Here is a 19102-nt window from a genome sequence, read left to right as displayed (position 1 = left end):
GAGAGGGAGGGAATTTCTATTCATCCCTAGGTTTAGGAGTTTACTCAGAATGCATATATTGAGTAGGTTGTAACGAGTGATAGTGCTAATGAGGAATGGATAAAACGAAATTTGAAGAAGTAATGCCCTGACAGTTGGGCAGTTGGTTAGTTTGAGAGAGTGGTGGGACTGGAATGGGAAGTGTGAAGGAGATGTTTTTGGTGTCAATGATATATGGGTGGTACAAGGAGCCAAAGAGGCAAGTGACCCAATCAAAAGATGTGGAGTAGAGAGGGAGAAAACTTGGAAGACTGATGTAGGGCATTTTAGGGATATAGTTTATGAGCACATTTGGATTAAGAGATACATGTTTCAGAGGTGGCTTTAGGAAGTATTGTATGAACTCTTTTGTGACAGAGCGGTTGTTGATTTCTTTGCCAAGAATGGAGTCTGGGTCCAGAGTGAAATACATGTGAGGGAAAGATTCAGTGTGGCAGAAAGACATGCATCCCTTTGCTAAACCGCAGGTATGGCATCAACTGGTATTTTCATTGGTCAAAAGCCGCTGATTACTGTTGGTTTTGATGATTATAGTATAACAAACATCTGTTCAGGTTGCTCAGGGGACGTATTGAGTTTAAACAGTAATTAAGGATTTTCTCGGAAGGACATTAGAATATGCCTAGAACATATTGCAGTTACCTCATTTACTAAGATCAACACTGGGGCAAATCTCAAGCCACTCATCAGTAAACAAAAAAGAAGTCACTTAGGAGCATAAGCATATATAGAACCGCTTGAAGAACCTCGCCTACCATTTTCAGAATTTACTCCAGGGCAAATAATGATAAGTAACTGAGGTTTCACTGTGAAAAGAACATTGTCTTCCTTAACCCCTTAGCTGCTGGGCCTTTCCCCCCCCCCAGTGCTGAGCCCTTTTTTGGCTATTTGGGGTAGTTCACGCTTAGGGCTTCATAACTTTTTGTCCACATAAGCTAACCACGCCAAATTTGCGTCCTTTTTTTCCAACATCCTAGGGATTCTAATGGTACCCAGAGTTGGTGGTTTCCCCTGGAGGAGACCAAGAAAATAGCCAAAATACAGTGAAAATTTAGTTTTTTCCAAAAAAATGGGAAAAAAGGGCTGCCGAAGAAGGCTTGTGGTTTTTTCCCTGAATATGCCATCAACAAAGGGTTTCTGGTGCTGAAATCACTATCTTCCCACCTTTCAGGAACGGGCAGACTTGAATCAGAAAACCAAATTTTTCAACACAAATTTGGCATTTTACTGGGACATACCCCATTTCTACTATATTTGGTGCTTTCAGCCTCCTTCCAGTTAGTGACAGGAATGGGTGTGAAACCAATGCTGGATCCCGGAATGCTAAACATTTATGAAAACTAGACAACATTCTGAATTCAGCAAGGGGTCATTTGTGTAGATCCTACAAGGTTTTCCTACAGAAAATAACAGCTGAAATAAAAAAATATTGAAATTGAGCTGAAAACAACAGCCATTTTTCTTTATGTTTTACTCTGTAACTTTTTCCTGCGATGTCAGATTTCTGAAAGCAATATACCGTTTTGTCTGCTGGACTCTTCTGGTTGCGGGGATATAAAGGGCTTGTAGGTTCATCAAGAACCCTAGGTACCCAGAGCCAATAAATGAGCTGCACCCTGCAGTTGGTTTTCATTCTATACTGGGTATACAGCAATTCATTTGCTGAAATATGAAGAGTGAAAAAGAGGTATCAAGAAAACCTTTGCATTTCCAAAATGGGATCAAGATAAGGTTTTGAGGAGCAGTGGTTATTTGCACATCGCTGAATTCCGAGGTGCCCATACTAGCATGTGAATTGCAGGGCATTTCTCAAATAGACGTCTTTTTTACACACTCTCTTATATTTGGAAGGAAAAAATGTAGAGAAAGATAAGGGGCAATAACACTTGTTTTGCTATTCTGTGTTCCCCCAAGTCTCCCGATAAAAATGATACCTCACTTGTGTGGGTAGGCCTATTGCCCGCGACAGGAAATGCCCCAAAACACAACATGGACACATCCTATTTTTTTTATAGAAAACACAGCTGTTTTTTCCAAAGTGCCTACCTGTAGATTTTGGCCTCTAGCTCAGCCGGCACATAGGGAAACCTACCAAACCTGTGCATTTCTGAAAACTAGAGACCTAGGGGAATCCAAGGAGGGGTGACTTGCGGGGCTCGGACCAGGTTCTGTTACCCAGAATCCTTTGCAAACCTCAAAAAGTGGCTAAAAAAACAAGTTTTCCTCACATTTCGGTGACAGAAAGTTCTGGAATCTGAGAGGAGCCACAAATTTCCTTCCACCCGGCGTTCCCCCAAGTCTCCCGATAAAAATGATACCTCACTTGTGTGGGTAGGCCTAGCGCCCGCGACAGGAAACGCCCCAAAGCGCAACGTGGACACATCAACATTTTTGGAAGAAAACAGAGGTGTTTTTTGAGAAGTGCCTACCTGTAGATTTTGGCCTCTAGCTCAGCCGGCACCTAGGGAAACCTACCAAACCTGTGCATTTCTGAAAACTAGAAACCTAGGGCAATCCAAGGAGGGGTGACTCGCGGGGCTCGGACCAGGTTCTGTTACCCAGAATCCTTTGCAAACCTCAAAAAGTGGCTAAAAAAACAAGTTTTCCTCACATTTCGGTGACAGAAAGTTCTGGAATCTGAGAGGAGCCACAAATTTCCTTCCACCCGGCGTTCCCCCAAGTCTCCCGATAAAAATGATACCTCACTTGTGTGGGTAGGCCTAGCGCCCGCGACAGGAAACGCCCCAAAGCGCAACGTGGACACATCAAAATTTTTGGAAGAAAACAGAGGTGTTTTTTGAGAAGTGCCTACCTGTAGATTTTGGCCTCTAGCTCAGCCGGCACCTAGGGAAACCTACCAAACCTGTGCATTTCTGAAAACTAGAGACCTAGGGCAATCCAAGGAGGGGTGACTCGCGGGGCTCGGACCAGGTTCTGTTACCCAGAATCCTTTGCAAACCTCAAAAAGTGGCTAAAAAAACAAGTTTTCCTCACATTTCGGTGACAGAAAGTTCTGGAATCTGAGAGGAGCCACAAATTTTCTTCCACCCAGCGTTCCCCCAAGTCTCCCGATAAAAATGATACCTCACTTGTGTGGGTAGGCCTAGCGCCCGCGACAGGAAACGCCCCAAAGCGCAACGTGGACACATCCAAATTTTTTGAAGAAAACAGAGGTGTTTTTTGAGAAGTGCCTACCTGTAGATTTTGGCCTCTAGCTCAGCCGGCACCTAGGGAAACCTACCAAACCTGTGCATTTCTGAAAACTAGAAACCTAGGGCAATCCAAGGAGGGGTGACTCGTGGGGCTCGGACCAGGTTCTGTTACCCAGAATCCTTTGCAAACCTCAAAAAGTGGCTAAAAAAACAAGTTTTCCTCACATTTCGGTGACAGAAAGTTCTGGAATCTGAGAGGAGCCACAAATTTCCTTCCACCCGGCGTTCCCCCAAGTCTCCCGATAAAAATGATACCTCACTTGTGTGGGTAGGACTAGCACCCGCGACAGGAAACGCCCCAAAGCGCAACGTGGACACATCAAAATTTTTGGAAGAAAACAGAGGTGTTTTTTGAGAAGTGCCTACCTGTAGATTTTGGCCTCTAGCTCAGCCGGCACATAGGGAAACCTACCAAACCTATGCATTTCTGAAAACTAGAGACCTAGGGGAATCCAAGGAGGGGTGACTTGCGGGGCTCGGACCAGGTTCTGTTACCCAGAATCCTTTGCAAACCTCAAAAAGTGGCCAAAAAAACAAGTTTTCCTCACATTTCGGTGACAGAATGTTCTGGAATCTGAGAGGAGCCACAAATTTCCTTCCACCCGGCGTTCCCCTAAGTCTCCCGATAAAAATGATACCTCACTTGTGTGGGTAGGCCTAGCGCCCGCGACAGGAAATGCCCCAAAACAGAACGTGGACACATCAAAATTTTTGGAAGAAAACAGAGGTGTTTTTTGAGAAGTGCCTACCTGTAGATTTTGGCCTCTAGCTCAGCCGGCACATAGGGAAACCTACCAAACCTGTGCATTTCTGAAAACTAGAGACCTAGGGGAATCCAAGGAGGGGTGACTTGCGGGGCTCGGACCAGGTTCTGTTACCCAGAATCCTTTGCAAACCTCAAAAAGTGGCCAAAAAAACAAGTTTTCCTCACATTTCGGTGACAGAAAGTTCTGGAATCTGAGAGGAGCCACAAATTTCCTTGCACCCGGCGTTCCCCTAAGTCTCCCGATAAAAATGATACCTCACTTGTGTGGGTAGGCCTAGCGCCCGCGACAGGAAATGCCCCAAAACAGAACGTGGACACATCAAAATTTTTCAGAGAAAACAGTGCCTACCTGTGGATTTTGGCCTCTAGCTCAGCCGGCACCTGGGGAAACCTAGCAAACCAGCACATTTTTGAAAACTAGAAACCCAGGGGAATCCAAGATGAGGTGACTTGTGGGGCTCGGACCAGGTTCTGTTACCCAGAATCCTTTGCAAACCTCAAAATGTGGCTAAAATACCACGTTTTCCACACATTTCGGTGACAGAAAGTTCTGGAATCTGAGGGGAGCCACAAATTTCCTTCCACCCAGCGTTCCCCCAAGTCTCCCGATAAATATGATACCTCACTTGTGTGGTTAGGCCTGGTGCCTGCGACAGGAATAGATCACACAACGGTCAATGTTGGTCCTTACGTGAGGCAGCTGTTGACCCTGGGGTGATCCATTCCTGACACAGGCACTAGGTGTAGGCACTCAAGTGGGGTAGTGTTTTTATCAGGACAGGTGAGGAGTCCCTGGATGGTAGGAATGTTGTGGATCCCAGCATATTCCTGTAGTTTGTGTGACAGAAATGCGAGAAAAATAGAGTTTTTTTTTCAACATTTCAGCTTTGCAGGGTATTCTGGGTAAGAAAACTTTGGGGAATCCACACAAGTCACACCTCTGTGGACTCCCCCGAATGTCTAGTTTCCAGAAATGTTTGGGTTTAGTGTGTTTCTCTATATGGCCGCCGAATCCAGGACCAAAAACACAGGTGCCTGCCTTACAAAACCAGTTTGTTTTGCCATAGACAATTTTGATGTCTCCACAATATGATTTGGGTGGTGGAATTTGGGGCTGAACTAAATTGGTGAGCTCCCAAGAGAGCACTCTCTCTCTGCTTGCCGCCGCATTCACCTGCTCTCTGGGTTGGCCTAACCCACTATTACCCAGTTGCACGAAGAGCTTGCGAAGGGACAGCAGGACTGTCCTCATCACCTCCCTCATAATGTACTGGAAGAGGAGTTTTCGAATGGGACTCCTCTGACTGAAAAATCACTCCCAGAGTCTGCGCCATTGTCCTATCCCTCAGATGCTGTCTCAGTATCTGATGTCTCAGTCTCTGATCCTATGTCAGAGCGGTCCTCTATAACCCAAGTGCAGGCAGCAGTCATCCATCAAGATGCCATCTCTGCTATTGGCTAAACTGTTGCTCTAAAACACTAGCCTACGTAGACAGTCACAAAATCGATGGTGTGTGTGAGATACGTGCAACAGTAGAGGCCACCTTACCTGCGCTTCTTCCCTCAATCAGCACGTACTTTCAAGACACTCAAAAAACACCTTGTCACATACCATTCGTCACAGTCTTTAGCACCTCCTGCGCCCAGTCCAACAATCATTATTGTTGCTCCCACTCCCTCCTCCTCGGATTCCCTCATTACCACCCAGCAAAAGTGCCCTTCATCTCTCCATAGACTTTACTAATGTACTCAGCTATTTACATAAAATACAGATGTGCTCTTTGCAGTAGGCATATAAACCTTCTGCGCTTCTTTATGGCACTAAAACTGCCACTAGACAAGTCGGACCCTTTTCCCCCCAGGGAAACCACACACATATTGACAAAAGTGATGTATATATGACAGCCAACCACCTGAAACTCAACTCAAGCAAAACTGAAATAATCCTCTTTGGCCCTCACCAAAAAAACCTGGGACCCCCCATGGTGGCCCACCACGCTAGGCCCTGCACCCACCCCCGCCAACTACGCACGCAACCTCAGCATCATCCTAGACTCCTCCCTCTCTATGACCCAACAAATCAACGCTCTTACCTCCTCATGCTTCAACAAACTCCGTATACTGAAAAACATTCAAATGGATCCCCACAGAGACCAGAAAAACTGTCACTCACGCACTCATCAGCAGCAGGCTTGATTACAGAAACGCCCTCTACGCCGGCACCACTCTAAAACTCAAGTGCAAACTACACGCATCCAGAACTCAGCAGCACGACTCATCCTCGACCTCCACCGACACGAACACATCTCTCCCCACCTCAAATCCCTCCACTGGCTCCCCATTGACAAAAGGATCACCTTCAAGATCCTCATCCTCACACACAAATCACTCCACAACACAGGCCCTGCCTACCTCAACGAGAGTCACCTTCCACACCCCCACACGAAACGTCCGTTCAGCTGACCTCTCTCTTGCCTCTGACCCCCGCATCAAACACACCACCACCGGGGGCAGATCCTTCTCCTACATTGCACCCAAAACATGGAACGCACTCACAACCCACATTCGCAAGACCCAAAACCTACTTCTTTTCAGGAAGGGCCTCAAAACCTGGCTTTTTGAACAGTGAATCTCCTAGCCCCTTTCCCTCCCCCCCGTCCCCCCCCCAGCGCCTTGAGACCCTCACAGGTGAGTAGCGCGCTTTATAAATCTCTTTGATACAGATCTACCTATATATATATATATATATAAATATATATCTACATAGATATATCTATAGATATATCCATGTACCTAGATATATCTATCTACATAGATATATATATATAGATATATACATATTTTTTTTTAGTTGTTGTATGGTTTCCTTGGGGGCCAAAATGGCCCCCAGGGAAACCCTACAACATCTAAAAAAAAAATTGCCCCCACAGTGGGTCACCCTGCCCACGGGCGACCCCCTGTCATTTCATTTTTTTTTTTTGTATTTTTGTATTTTTTTTTTTTTTAAACCCCTGGGGGGGGGGGGGCGCGATCGCCCCCCCCCCCCAGGGGGCACCTACCTTTTTTTTAAAAGAAAATTATGGCGGGGGGTGGCCCGTTTTCTGGGGGGGGCCGCCCCCCAAAAGTGAAATCCCTGGTGTCTAGTGGGGTTTCCTGGCCCCCGATCGCAGCTGTGCTGCGATCGGGGGCCAGGAAACCGTTTCAGAAGGCCTCATAAGAAAGGGGAGACTCTCCCCTTTCTTACGAGGCCTTCTGAAACTGTTTCTGGCCCCCGATCGCAGCACAGCTGCGATCGGGGGCCAGAAACTGTTTCAGAAGGCCTCGTAAAAAAGGGGAGAGTCTCCCCTTTCTTACGAGGCCTTTTCAAAATGTTTCCTGATCCCCCCGATCGCAGCTGTGCTGCGATCGGGGGAGCCAGGAAACCTGAAAGTGTTTCCTGGCCCCCAATCGCAGCACAGCTGCGACCGGGGGCCAGGAAACACTTTCAGGAAGGCCTCGTAAGAAAGGGGAGTGTCTCCCCTTTCTTACGAGGCCTTCCTGAAAGTGTTTCCTGGCCCCCGATCGCAGCTGTGCTGCGATCGGGGGCCAGGAAACACTTTCAGGAAGGCCTCGTAAGAAAGGGGAGACTCTCCCCTTTCTTACGAGGCCTTCCTGAACGTGAAAAAGGCCGTTTTCCCCATGAAAGCAGGAAGCGGCCGCAAGGCTGCTTCCTGCTTTCATGGGGAAAACACCTTTGCAACGTCAGCGCGCCTCGCGGCGCGCTGACGTCACAAAGGGGCGGGTGGGGGGCGGGGGGAGACACGGTAGCATCCGTGTCTCCCGGGGGGGGGAAAAAAATAAAAAAAAAATCCTCGGGTGCAACGCACCCGAGGATTTATTAATGCCCTTCCTGGTGTCGGCCACTGGTCGTGACCCGCACCAGGGAGGGTGTGTGGGCGTCGGCCAGTGGCCGACGCCCGCACTTAAGAGGTTAACTTTCTCCTTTTTTGGAATGCATAAGTGGTTACAATTATTTTCAAATAATGTGTATTTTGCTTGCAGGACAATGTGGAAACTGTCACGCCTGGTAATGTAAAATCAATAACCTCATGGTAATCAATAACCCCAGAGCTGTCTGTGCTAGAACAGCTCTGTTGTCAGATGCCTGTAAGATCAATAACCTCAGGATAATCAGTGACCTGCACCACATCTGGCACTCTGAGAAGCAGTATGGTACCCTGTGCATGCCATTGGTATGGTGAGCAATATTGATCTTTATGAATAGGATCACTGGTATATTTTACAGTGGTGACACACCTGTGTAAATCAGCCACTGATTATAGTACCACTGCTACCACCAGTTCATGTACTACAAGCAGTTCTACATGCTTTTTCACACCTTTAACTAAAACAGCTACTACTTCTCCTCCACAACCAGTACACCAGTTATGAATACTTCTACTATTGACAAAATGGGCTTAGAAATGCAATGTATTCTGACTAGCAATTTGGAACGATTATGTTTAAGGTCCTCCCTTCCAAATTTTGAAACGTTTTTTATACATATTCTGCAACCACCAATGCAATTTCGACCATTGATAGGTGATGAACTCCTCGAAGTAGGTGGTAACCCTTTTGCTAAAGGTAAAGGAGACCCTGGGGACTCCTTCCCCTTTGTTAATGTAACTAATGTTTGTTTTAAAGTGAGCAGTGGTCCAAGGAACCATTGCCAACTCATAAGCATTTTATGAATAAAATGTAATTTGCTTTAAAACATAGCACTGTATCTTTTAGAGAAAAAACTCAGCTTTAAAAAAAAATTTAAAAAAATAAAACTATGACAAACATGGTGATCTGCTGGACCCAGCATGGCCATCATCCTTGTGATGGCCACCAAGAGGAGTACACCTCAATTTGTAACTTACCTCATGAATAGTAATGGGGAAGGTCTGACTGCAACCCACTCTGAATCCTTGTTTTGAGGCTTGACCTGTTAATATATAGGTTGGTTCGCAAAATTATTTTATGATTGCCAAATTACTCGGCACACATTAGAGCCAGTATTTTGCAACTGTATCTATCTATATCTTGCTCCTGAACCCTTTAAGAAGGGGTTTCAGTTTTGAGATGTTGCAGGACAGCTTGGTTGCTATGTTGCCTACTGTTGGTTCTTTGATTTGAGGTGGTCGAGTCAATAACGTCTTAGCCATTATTTTACTAGTCTTGACACACTAAATTGGTCCAGCACAACCTTCAAAGTATTGCCAATATTATATAGGCCCTCATTCCGACCTTGGCGGGCGACTCCCGCCGCCCGCCAGGTGGGAACCGCCAAGTGCCCGCCATGCGGCCACTTTACTGCGGCCCACATTCCGACATTCCCGCTGGGCCGGCGGGCGCTAACCATGTTAGCGCCCGCCGGCCCAGCGGGAATGAGGCCGCAACACAGGAGTCGGCTCCTAATGGAGCCGGCGGTGTTGCGGCTGTGCGACGGGTGCAGTTGCACCCGTCGCGCTTTTCACTGTCTGCTATGCAGACAGTGAAAAGCAGGCCGGGCCCTGTTAGGGGGCCCCTGGACACCCGTTACCGCGAGCCTCTTTCTGGCGGTGTACACCGCCAGAAACAGGCTGGCCGTAAGGGGGTCATAATCCCCAGGGCAGCGCTGCTTGCAGCGCTGCCCTGGCGGATTATCACCGCCGTGGGAAAATCAGCGGGACACCGCCGTCCCCGGTGGTGCGACCGCGGCTTTACCGCCACGGTCGGAATGGGGTTTGAAGCACCGCCAGCCTGTTGGCGGTGCTTCCGTCATTCTTGCCCTGGCGGTCGAAGACCGCCAGGATCAGAATGACCCCCATAGTGTTTTGGAACGTGTTGCAAGTGCTGAATAAATTCAGATTATGTTTTTTCCAGGCTAGCTGATTCATTCCTCTTTGTTTTCACTGGGGCCTTCTCACGCAATTAGGTCTCATCTGCTTATTTTCCACAAGTTGTCATTTTTGCACAGTGTTATTGTGTTACTATTGAGCTGCTCAATCCCCAGGAGGGCAGAAACCTGTTTGTGAAGTGGCAGCAGCGTGGGCTGCGGTGGAAACCTCAGAGAGCTGGTTTGGCAGTACTGGGGGTCCATGTAGGAGCCGCCAGGGTGCATGGAATTGCCCCCCCATACTAGATTTGGATTGGGGGTTCAATTTCACAATCTTAGACACCTCACATTGCCATATTCGGAGTTACCATTGTCAAGCTACATTTATGTATTGACATATATGTAGTGCCCCTTATAATGGTATTTGGGGCTGGACAACGTGGGGACACCTTTGCTAGTACAAGGATGCCCTCACACACAGTAACTTTACACCTAGCCTTCAGTAACTGAAGGTTAGACATATAAGTGACTTATAAGTTACCTGGTGCAGTGAAAATGGCTGTGAAATATTGTGTGCACTATTTCACTCAGGCTGCAGTGCCCTCCTTATGGGTGGCAAAAGACATGCTGCAGCCCATAAGGATCTCCTGAAACCCCAGTGCCCTGGGTACCTAGGTACCATATAATAGGGACTTATAAGGGGGATCCAGTGTGGCAATCTGAATTGTAATATGGAGTCACTAAATTATAGTGACAAATTTGGTAAATAGAGAGAGCATAAGCACTGGAGTTCTGGTTAGCAGAACTCCAGTGACACAATCAAGCATACTGACAACACATACATATGACGACTGTTAGAAATGGGGTTTTTGGTTGGCAGTCAGGTTACCCTCTGTCCAAGCAAGAACCCTCACTCTAGTCAGGGTAAGTCACACACAATCCAAATTATCCTGTGCCCACCCTCTGGTAGCTTGGCACAAGCAGTCAGGCTTAACTTAGAAGGCAATGTGTAAAGCATTTGTGCAATAAATCATACAATAACATAATATAGCACCACAAAAATACACCACACAGTGTTTAGAAAAATATATAATATTTATCTGGGTATTTGCAGGTCAAAACGATCAAAGATGCAATATGAATTTGTAAAGATATCACTAAAAAGTGATATGAAGTGTCTTAAGTCTTTAAAAAGCAAACAAAGTCTCTTTCAAGCACAAAGTACCTGGTTTGGAGTGGAAAATCTCCACAGAGGGCCGCAGAAGAGGAGATGCGTGGAAAAATGGTGTGTGTGTCGGTTACTCCCCTTCACACACTGACTTGCGTTGTTATTTTTCACGCGGGGAGACGTGCGTCGTTCTACGGGAGGAAAAATGGTGTGTGCGTCGGTTGCGCCCCTTCACACACAGACTTGCGTCTTTATTTTTCACTCGGGGAAGACGTGCGTCTTTTTCCGGCACGCGGACCGTCTCCTTTTATGGATCGCGGGATTACCAGATGTCCCAGGGTCTGTGCGTGGATTCTTCGGCTTGTTTTCCGGCTGCGCGTCGTTCCGCGAGGCTGTGCGTGGAATTTTCTTTCTCACAGCAGGCGTCGCGTCGATTTCCCCTCTGGAAGTCGGGCAGCATTGTCCATGCGAGGCCGTGCGTCAAAGTTCCGGCCGCCCCGTAGGCGTCGCGTCGAGCAGCGTCGGTGTGCAGCGATTTTCTCATTGCGGAGCAAGCTGTGCGTCAAAATGTTTGGCGCACGAAGAGTCCAAATGAAAAAGAGAAGTCTTTTTGGTCCTGAGACTTCAGGCAACAGGAGGCAAGCTCTATCCAAACCCTTGAAGAGCACTTTTACAGCAGACAAGAGTTCAGCAAGGCAGCAGGCCAACAGCAAAGCAGCAGTCCTTTGTAGAAAGCAGACAGGTGAGTCCTTTGAGCAGCCAGGCAGTTCTTCTAGGCAGGATGTAATTTCTGGTTCAGGTTTCTTCTCCAGCAAGTGTCTGATGAGGTAGGGCAGAGGCCCTGTTTTATACTAAATTGTGCCTTTGAAGTAGTGGTGACTTCAAAGAGTGGCTAAGAAATGCACCAGGTCCCCTTTCAGTTCAATCCTGTCTGCCAGGGTCCCAGTAGGGGTGTGGCAGTCCTTTGTGTGAGGGCAGGCCCTCCACCCTCCCAGCCCAGGAAGACCCATTCAAAATGCAGATGTATGCAAGTGAGGCTGAGTACCCTGTGTTTGGGGTGTGTCTGAGTGAATGCACAAGGAGCTGTCAACTAAACCTAGCCAGACGTGGATTGTAAGGCACAGAAAGATTTAAGTGCAAAGAAATGCTCACTTTCTAAAAGTGGCATTTCTAGAATAGTAATATTAAATCTGACTTCACCAGTCAGCAGGATTTTGTATTACCATTCTGGCCATACTAAATATGACCTTCCTGCTCCTTTCAGATCAGCTGCTGCCACTTCAACAATGTATGAAGGCAGCCCCAATGTTAGCCTATGAAGGGAGCAGGCCTCACAGTTGTGTAAAAACAAATTTAGGAGTTTTACTCTGCCAGGACATATAAACTACACAGGTACATGTCCTGCCTTTTACCCACCCAGCACCCTGCTCTAGGGGTTACCTAGGGCACACCTTAGGGCTGACGTATATGTAGAAAAAGGGGAGTTTTAGGCTTGGCAAGTACTTTTAAATGCCAAGTCGAAGTGGCAGTGAAACTGCACACACAGGCCTTGCAATGGCAGGCCTGAGACAGGGTTAAGGGGCTACTGAAGTGGGTGGCACAACCAGTGCTGCAGACCCACTAGTAGCATTTAATCTACAGGCCCTGGGCACATATAGTGTACTCTACTAGGGTCTTACAAGTAAATTAAATAGCCAATCATGGATAAACCAATCAACAGTACAATTTACACAGAGAGCATATGCACTTTAGCACTGGTTAGCAGTGGTAAAGTGCCCAGAGTTCACAAGCCAACAACAACAGGTAAGAAAAAATAGGAGGAAGGAGGCAAAATGTTTGCGGATGACCCTCTTAAAAAGCCAGGTCCAACATGACCCCCCACCAGTCTAAAGCCAGGGGAGAACAATCACTATCCAGATGTACTTCCCTGTTTGAGGCGACAGAACAAGGACCCAGGCCCACAACAGCAGGGGCATGCTCCAGTTCTTCGCCTTCCTGACTCCAATTGGATCCCTCTGTCCACACTCTCAGGGCCCACTAAGCCAACCCATGGGGAACCTTTCTCCTTACCTGCGGATACCATCTGTGCAGCACCTAACCTTACTTTGCTCACAGACTTATCCCAGGAGCAGGATAGTACCACCAGGACCAACACAGTGGTGTTGCCCACTCTACCCCCGGGGTGTGACCCTTGTCCCCTCCCCAGGGATAACTCTGTCCACCCGGACAGCAAGCCACAGTGGTTACTGACAGCTGTCAGGGATGAGAGCCAGGCCCCAGGCCTCTCAAAGCTCTCCACCACTGTGGCTGTGGAGTGTGGGGGGCGGTAGCCCCAGGTGCTGGGCACCCTTTAACCACTCTCCCTTCCACCAGGTCAGGGATGACAGCCTGAACCTGGTCCTCCCCTCTGGGGCTCTGTACCCTCCCACCTGGAGCGGTACCCCCAGAGTCCAACATGGTCAGGGTGCTTATAGAAGTCGCCCTGTACCATTTCTCCACCAGCGCAGGGCTGTTAACCTGCAACTGGCCCTCCAACCTGGGGTCTGTACCTTCAGGTTGGACTAGGCACCGGGATGAGGCTTCCCTCCCCCTGCCCTCCCTTCTGGGGTCCAGCACCCTCCAACTAGGAGTGGCCTCCTCAGAAGACAACATGGTAGGGGCACTGTTATCAGTAGCCCCTCCCTCCAGGTCTGGGGGACACCCTGAACCTGGTCTTCCAGCCCAGGGTCTGTACCCTCAGACTGGATCACTGCCTGGCAAACCAGGACTTTCTGGGGGGCACACCTACCCCCCACCAGGTCAGAGTTTAACCTCTGAACCTGGCCATCCAACCCAGAGTCACCACCCTGAGGTTGAACAATTGCCTGGCACACCAGGACTTTCTGGGGGGCACACCTACCCCCCACAAGGGACACACCGTTCCCAAGGGCCACACAATAGTCTGGTTGGCGCAGGTCTCCTGACCTCTGCCCATCCAGAAGAGTCTGGAGATCCCCCAAACCAGAAACGGTTTCACCTGGGTCATTCCTGGGGGGCTCTGCTCTCAGAGCTGACCCCTGACTCTCCAGGACCTCCACTGGGGTCCGCAACCCCCTCTCAACCCTCTGTCTGGACTTCTGCACCCCCTCACTAGGAGTGGTACTGCCAGACACCAGAACTGGTGGGATGCTGACTACAGTCACCCCCCCAAGTTCTTCTGACACTGCGGGCCTCCCTCAACAGGTGGCCCTACGGTACAGGCTAGGCTTCCCTTCTGGTGTTCCCTCATGGAACCATCTAGGACCTGGGATCTACCTGGGACACTACAATCCTCTCCCACCTCACTTGGTTGGGAAACACCTAGACCACTCCCTTCAGGAGCACCCCCAAATGCCTCTTCAGACTCTCTGGTATTCACCCGGGAGTCTGCCTCCATTGTAAGCTTCCTGGGGTCAGAGAACTCACACTCCACCTGGTGTTGGAGTAGCTCTGGAAAATAAGGACCACACATATGCTCTCAGCAATTACATCACTCTGCCCTTCACATGTATTAACCACAGTACCCTTCACCCAACCATCCAGTGACTCAGCCTTGAAAAAGCACTCTACATCACCCTCCTGAGACTGGCGAGACAGTATCTGACTGTCCCTGACACTCAGCCCATACTCTTCTGGGATGTCTCCACACTCTATATCCAGGACGTCCACCAGGGGGGAACCCTTTTCCCTGTCACTCTCTTCTAGAGCCAGTAAAGTGTCCCTCCCCCCAGTAGGTATATGACTCCCTGTGCCAGTTCCCCAATCCTTCTCAGGGACCCTGTGCATAACGGGAACTACCTCATACTCTTGAACCGCCTGGGGTGTGTCAACTCCCTTCTTCAAGTTGGGCACCACATCTCTGGGCTTGTGCCCTTCTTCAGCAGTACTGGATGCAAGATATTTGCTGCCACCATCTGAACTGGACTCAGCCCTTCCGGCTTCCAGTTTCAGCTCTTCACAGCTCAGCTCCTGAGCTGCAATCCTTTCTTTTTCCATGGCTAAGGCTCTTGCTGCCTCAGCCCTTTCAATAAAGTCATCTAGCTCCTCCAGCGAGCGCTCTGCCTCTAGGAGCCATTCATTTTTCACTGGTTCTCTTTCCTCATCTGAGTAGTCTTCCTCCTCATCTGAGCAGTCCTCCTCCTCATCTGAGGAGTACTTAGTCATTTGGTTTTTTGCTGCCTCTTTCTCTGCCCATCTTTGTTCCCCCCAGGTTATGTAGGTATATAGCAGTTTCATCTTAGTAGATCTCCTTGACATAGGAAGTCCCCATTTTCTGCAAAGCCTCCTTAGGTCAGCCTTAGTGAGGGATTCAGTAGGCACAAAGAATGACACACGGTAGATACCCATTCTCAATCTGATAAGGTATCACAGGCAAAAAACAAAATCCAAAGTCCAAAATATCAATAATATATCCAGGAGGACATCAGAGAACCAAAAGCAAAAAGATGAAAAATCAAGTTGACCTTCAACTGTGGGTAGGTAGTGAAATACTTAGCTAATGTATGTCACTGCACAAACACAAGTCCTATCCTCACCGCTGATCACCAATGTTAGAAATTGGGTTTTTGGTTGGCAGTCAGGTTACCCTCTGTCCAAGCAAGAACCCTCACTCTAGTCAGGGTAAGTCACACACAATCCAAATTATCCTGTGCCCACCCTCTGGTAGCTTGGCACGAGCAGTCAGGCTTAACTTAGAAGACAATGTGTAAAGCATTTGTGCAATAAATCATACAGTAACATAATATAGCACCACAAAAATACACCACACAGTTTTTAGAAAAATATATAATATTTATCTGGGTATTTGCAGGTCAAAACGATCAAAGATGCAATATGAATTTGTAAAGATATCACTAAAAAGTTATATGAAGTGTCTTAAATCGTTAAAAAGCAAACAAAGTCTCTTTCAAGCACAAAGTACCTGGTTTGGAGTGAAAAATCTCCACAGAGGGCCGCAGAAGAGGAGATGAGTGGAAAAATGGTGTGTGTGCGTCGGTTACGCCCCTTCACACACTGACTTGCGTCGTTATTTTTCACACGGTGAGACGTGCGTCATTCTACAGGAGGAAAAATGGTGTGTGCGTCGGTTGTGCCCCTTCACACACGGACTTGCGTTGTTATTTTTCACTCAGGGAAGACGTGCGTCGTTTTCCGGTACGCAGACCGTCTCCTTCCATGGATCGCTGGATTACCAGATGTCCCAGGATCTGTGCGTGGATTCTTCGGCTTGTTTTCCGGCTGCGCGTCGTTCCGCGAGGCTGTGCGTGGAATTTTCTTTCTCACGGCAGGCGTCGCGTTGATATCCCCTCTGGAAGTCGGGCGGCGTTGTCCATGCGAGGCCGTGCGTCAAAGTTCCGGCCGCCCCGTAGGCGTCGTGTCGAGCAGCGTCGGTGTGCGGCGATTTTCTCACCACGGAGCAAGCTGTGCGTCGAAATGTTTGGTGCACGAAGAGTCCAAATGAAAAAGAGAAGTCTTTTTGGTCCTGAGACTTCAGGGAACAGGAGGCAAGCTCTATCCAAACCCTTGGAGAGAACTTTTAGAGCCAGACAAGAGTTCAGCAAGGCAGCAGGCCAACAGCATGGCAGCAGTCCTTTGTAGAAAGTAGACAGGTGAGTTTGAGCAGCCAGGCAGTTCTCTTGGCAGGATGTAGTTTGTGGTTCAGGTTTCTTCTCCAGCAAGTGTCTGATGAGGCAGGGCAGAGGCCCTGTTTTATACTAAATTGTGCCTTTGAAGTGGGGGTGACTTCAAAGAGTGGCTAAGAAATGCACCAGGTCCCCTTTCAGTTCAATCCTGTCTGCCAGGGAACCAGTAGGGGGTGTGGCAGTCCTTTGTGTGAGGGCAGGCCCTCCACCCTCCCAGCCCAGGAAGACCCATTCAAAATGCAGATGTATGCAAGTGAGGCTGAGTACCCTGTGTTTGGGGTGTATCTGAGTGAATGCACAAGCAGCTGTCAACTAAACCTAGCCAGACGTGGATTGTAAGGCACAGAAAGATTTAAGTGCATTGAAATGCTCACTTTCTAAAAGTGGCATTTCTAGAATAGTAATATTAAATCCGACTTCACCAGTCAGCAGGATTTTGTATTACCATTCTGGCCATACTAAGTATGACCTTCCTGCTCCTTTCAGATCAGCAGCTGCCACTTCAACAATGTATGAGGGCAGCCCCAATGTTAGCCTATGAAGGGAGCAGGCCTCACAGTAGTGTAAAAACGCATTTAGGAGTTTTACACTGCCAGGACATATAAACTACACAGGTACATGTCCTGCCTTTTACCCACCCAGCACCCTGCTCTCGGGGTTACCTAGGGCACACCTTAGGGGTGACTTATATGTAGAAAAAGGGGAGTTTTAGGCTTGGCAAGTACTTTTAAATGCCAAGTCGAAGTGGCAGTGAAACTGCACACACAGGCCTTGCAATGGCAGGCCTGAGACAAGGTTAAGGGGCTACTGAAGTGGGTGGCACAACCAGTGCTGCAGGCCAACTAGTAGCATTTAATCTACAGGCCCTAGGCACATATAGTGTACTCTACTAGGGTCTTACAAGTAAATTGAATAGCCAATCGTGGATAAACCAATCAACAGTACAATTTACACAGAGAGCATATGCACTTTAGCACTGGTTAGCAGTGGTAAAGTGCCCAGAGTTTAAAAGCCAACAACAACAGGTCAGAAAAATAGGAGGAAGGAGGCAGAAAATTTGGGGATGACCCTGTTAAAAAGCCAGGTCCAACAACGACACATATAGGCCACAAACTATGAGCACTGGGGTCCTGACTAGCAAGATCCCAGTGAGACAGAAAAAACACACTGACAAACACTGACAAACAGGTCAAAAATGGGGGTAACCATGCTAGAAGAAAGCCACCTTCCTACAGTTCTGTATGTTTATTTAAAGTTTTTCTTTTCATAACATTTGTGGGTTAATGCATTTGATGACAGTTACCAATTTCCATTTTGATGTTTTGTTGCTCTTTGATCATGGGGATTTCGGTGATATCACAGAACATTAATTAATTATTTGGGCCACTGGGCTTAATATTTTCCCGCCTGCCAGCTATTTAATTGTGTTGTGCCTACAAACACCACTTTTTGTTGTTTGACAAAGATTTTGTTGGTTGATATGTGTGAGCATTAAATAAGCTCTTCTAAGCAGCATCCCGGAATGCGGGCATTTTTCTGGAGTTAAACATGAAGGAACTGTTTATTGATATATATATATATTTTTTTTTTCACTGAAAAAAACAAGGTAACAGGGACAATATAGTTCGGTTGTGTTTTACCCATACAAAACCCTAGAAGTTCAGCAGTTATTGTTATACTTATAGTTATACTTATGTTAAGAAACTGTGACTCCTTGCCCAAAGTTACTTTCCAGCATTAGTTATAGTTTCTTTAGATAAGTATAACTATAACTGCTGAATTTCTATGGTTTTGTATGGGTAAAACATTAAGCTAACTATAATGTCCCACTAACTATAATGTCCCTGTAACCTTTGTTATTTTTACTGAATTGCTATGTTTTTGATAACTCACATGTTAATATTTCTGACAGGTTGCTGAGCCAGCCAATCAGGGCCTTGTCTTTCCCCTGGATTCAAGGAGGATTCGAGGATCTCTGGAGCGGCCGAAAAAAAAAATTAGCCTGACCTCTCATATGTTTTTATATTGTTTTTTCCCACTCCCCAGGCAATGTGAGAAACAAACTGGGGGCCCCAACTTTTGTGCCAAGTTCTATCCAGCCAATAAGGTCCATGCTTTTCCTCTGAATCAGCAGAGGATCTGAGAAGGATCCGAGGAGGATCTGCATCCCTATAGATACAAATTTGGTTTTCATTTAATAAATAGAAAACTACTGATTGGATTTACACTAAATGACAAAAGGGAACTTTGTAGACCAAGAGCTAGCTTTCTGCCAAATTTGATGTTAATCCGTCCTGCGGTTTGGACTGTATTCATGTTCAAAATCCCTATGAAAATTAACATGAGAAAAACACGTTTGGGACCTTCCCTTTTTCTCAGCCCATGCTTGACAGATCACCTCAAAACTTTCCAGAC

The 19102-nt window shown here is 47.5% G+C and overlaps 1 protein-coding gene across 5 annotated transcripts in view; it reads left to right on the top strand.

The window, feature by feature from the left end:
• PLEKHA2 (pleckstrin homology domain containing A2) overlaps window positions 1-19102 on the top strand; it is a 766829-nt gene that overhangs the window by 447150 nt on the left and 300577 nt on the right. The gene's annotated exons all lie outside the window — the stretch shown is intronic.

This window comes from Pleurodeles waltl, chromosome 11 (genome assembly GCF_031143425.1).
Source record: "Pleurodeles waltl isolate 20211129_DDA chromosome 11, aPleWal1.hap1.20221129, whole genome shotgun sequence".
NCBI classification, from domain to species: Eukaryota; Metazoa; Chordata; class Amphibia; order Caudata; family Salamandridae; genus Pleurodeles; species Pleurodeles waltl.
This window is presented reverse-complemented; position numbering and strand designations above follow the sequence as displayed.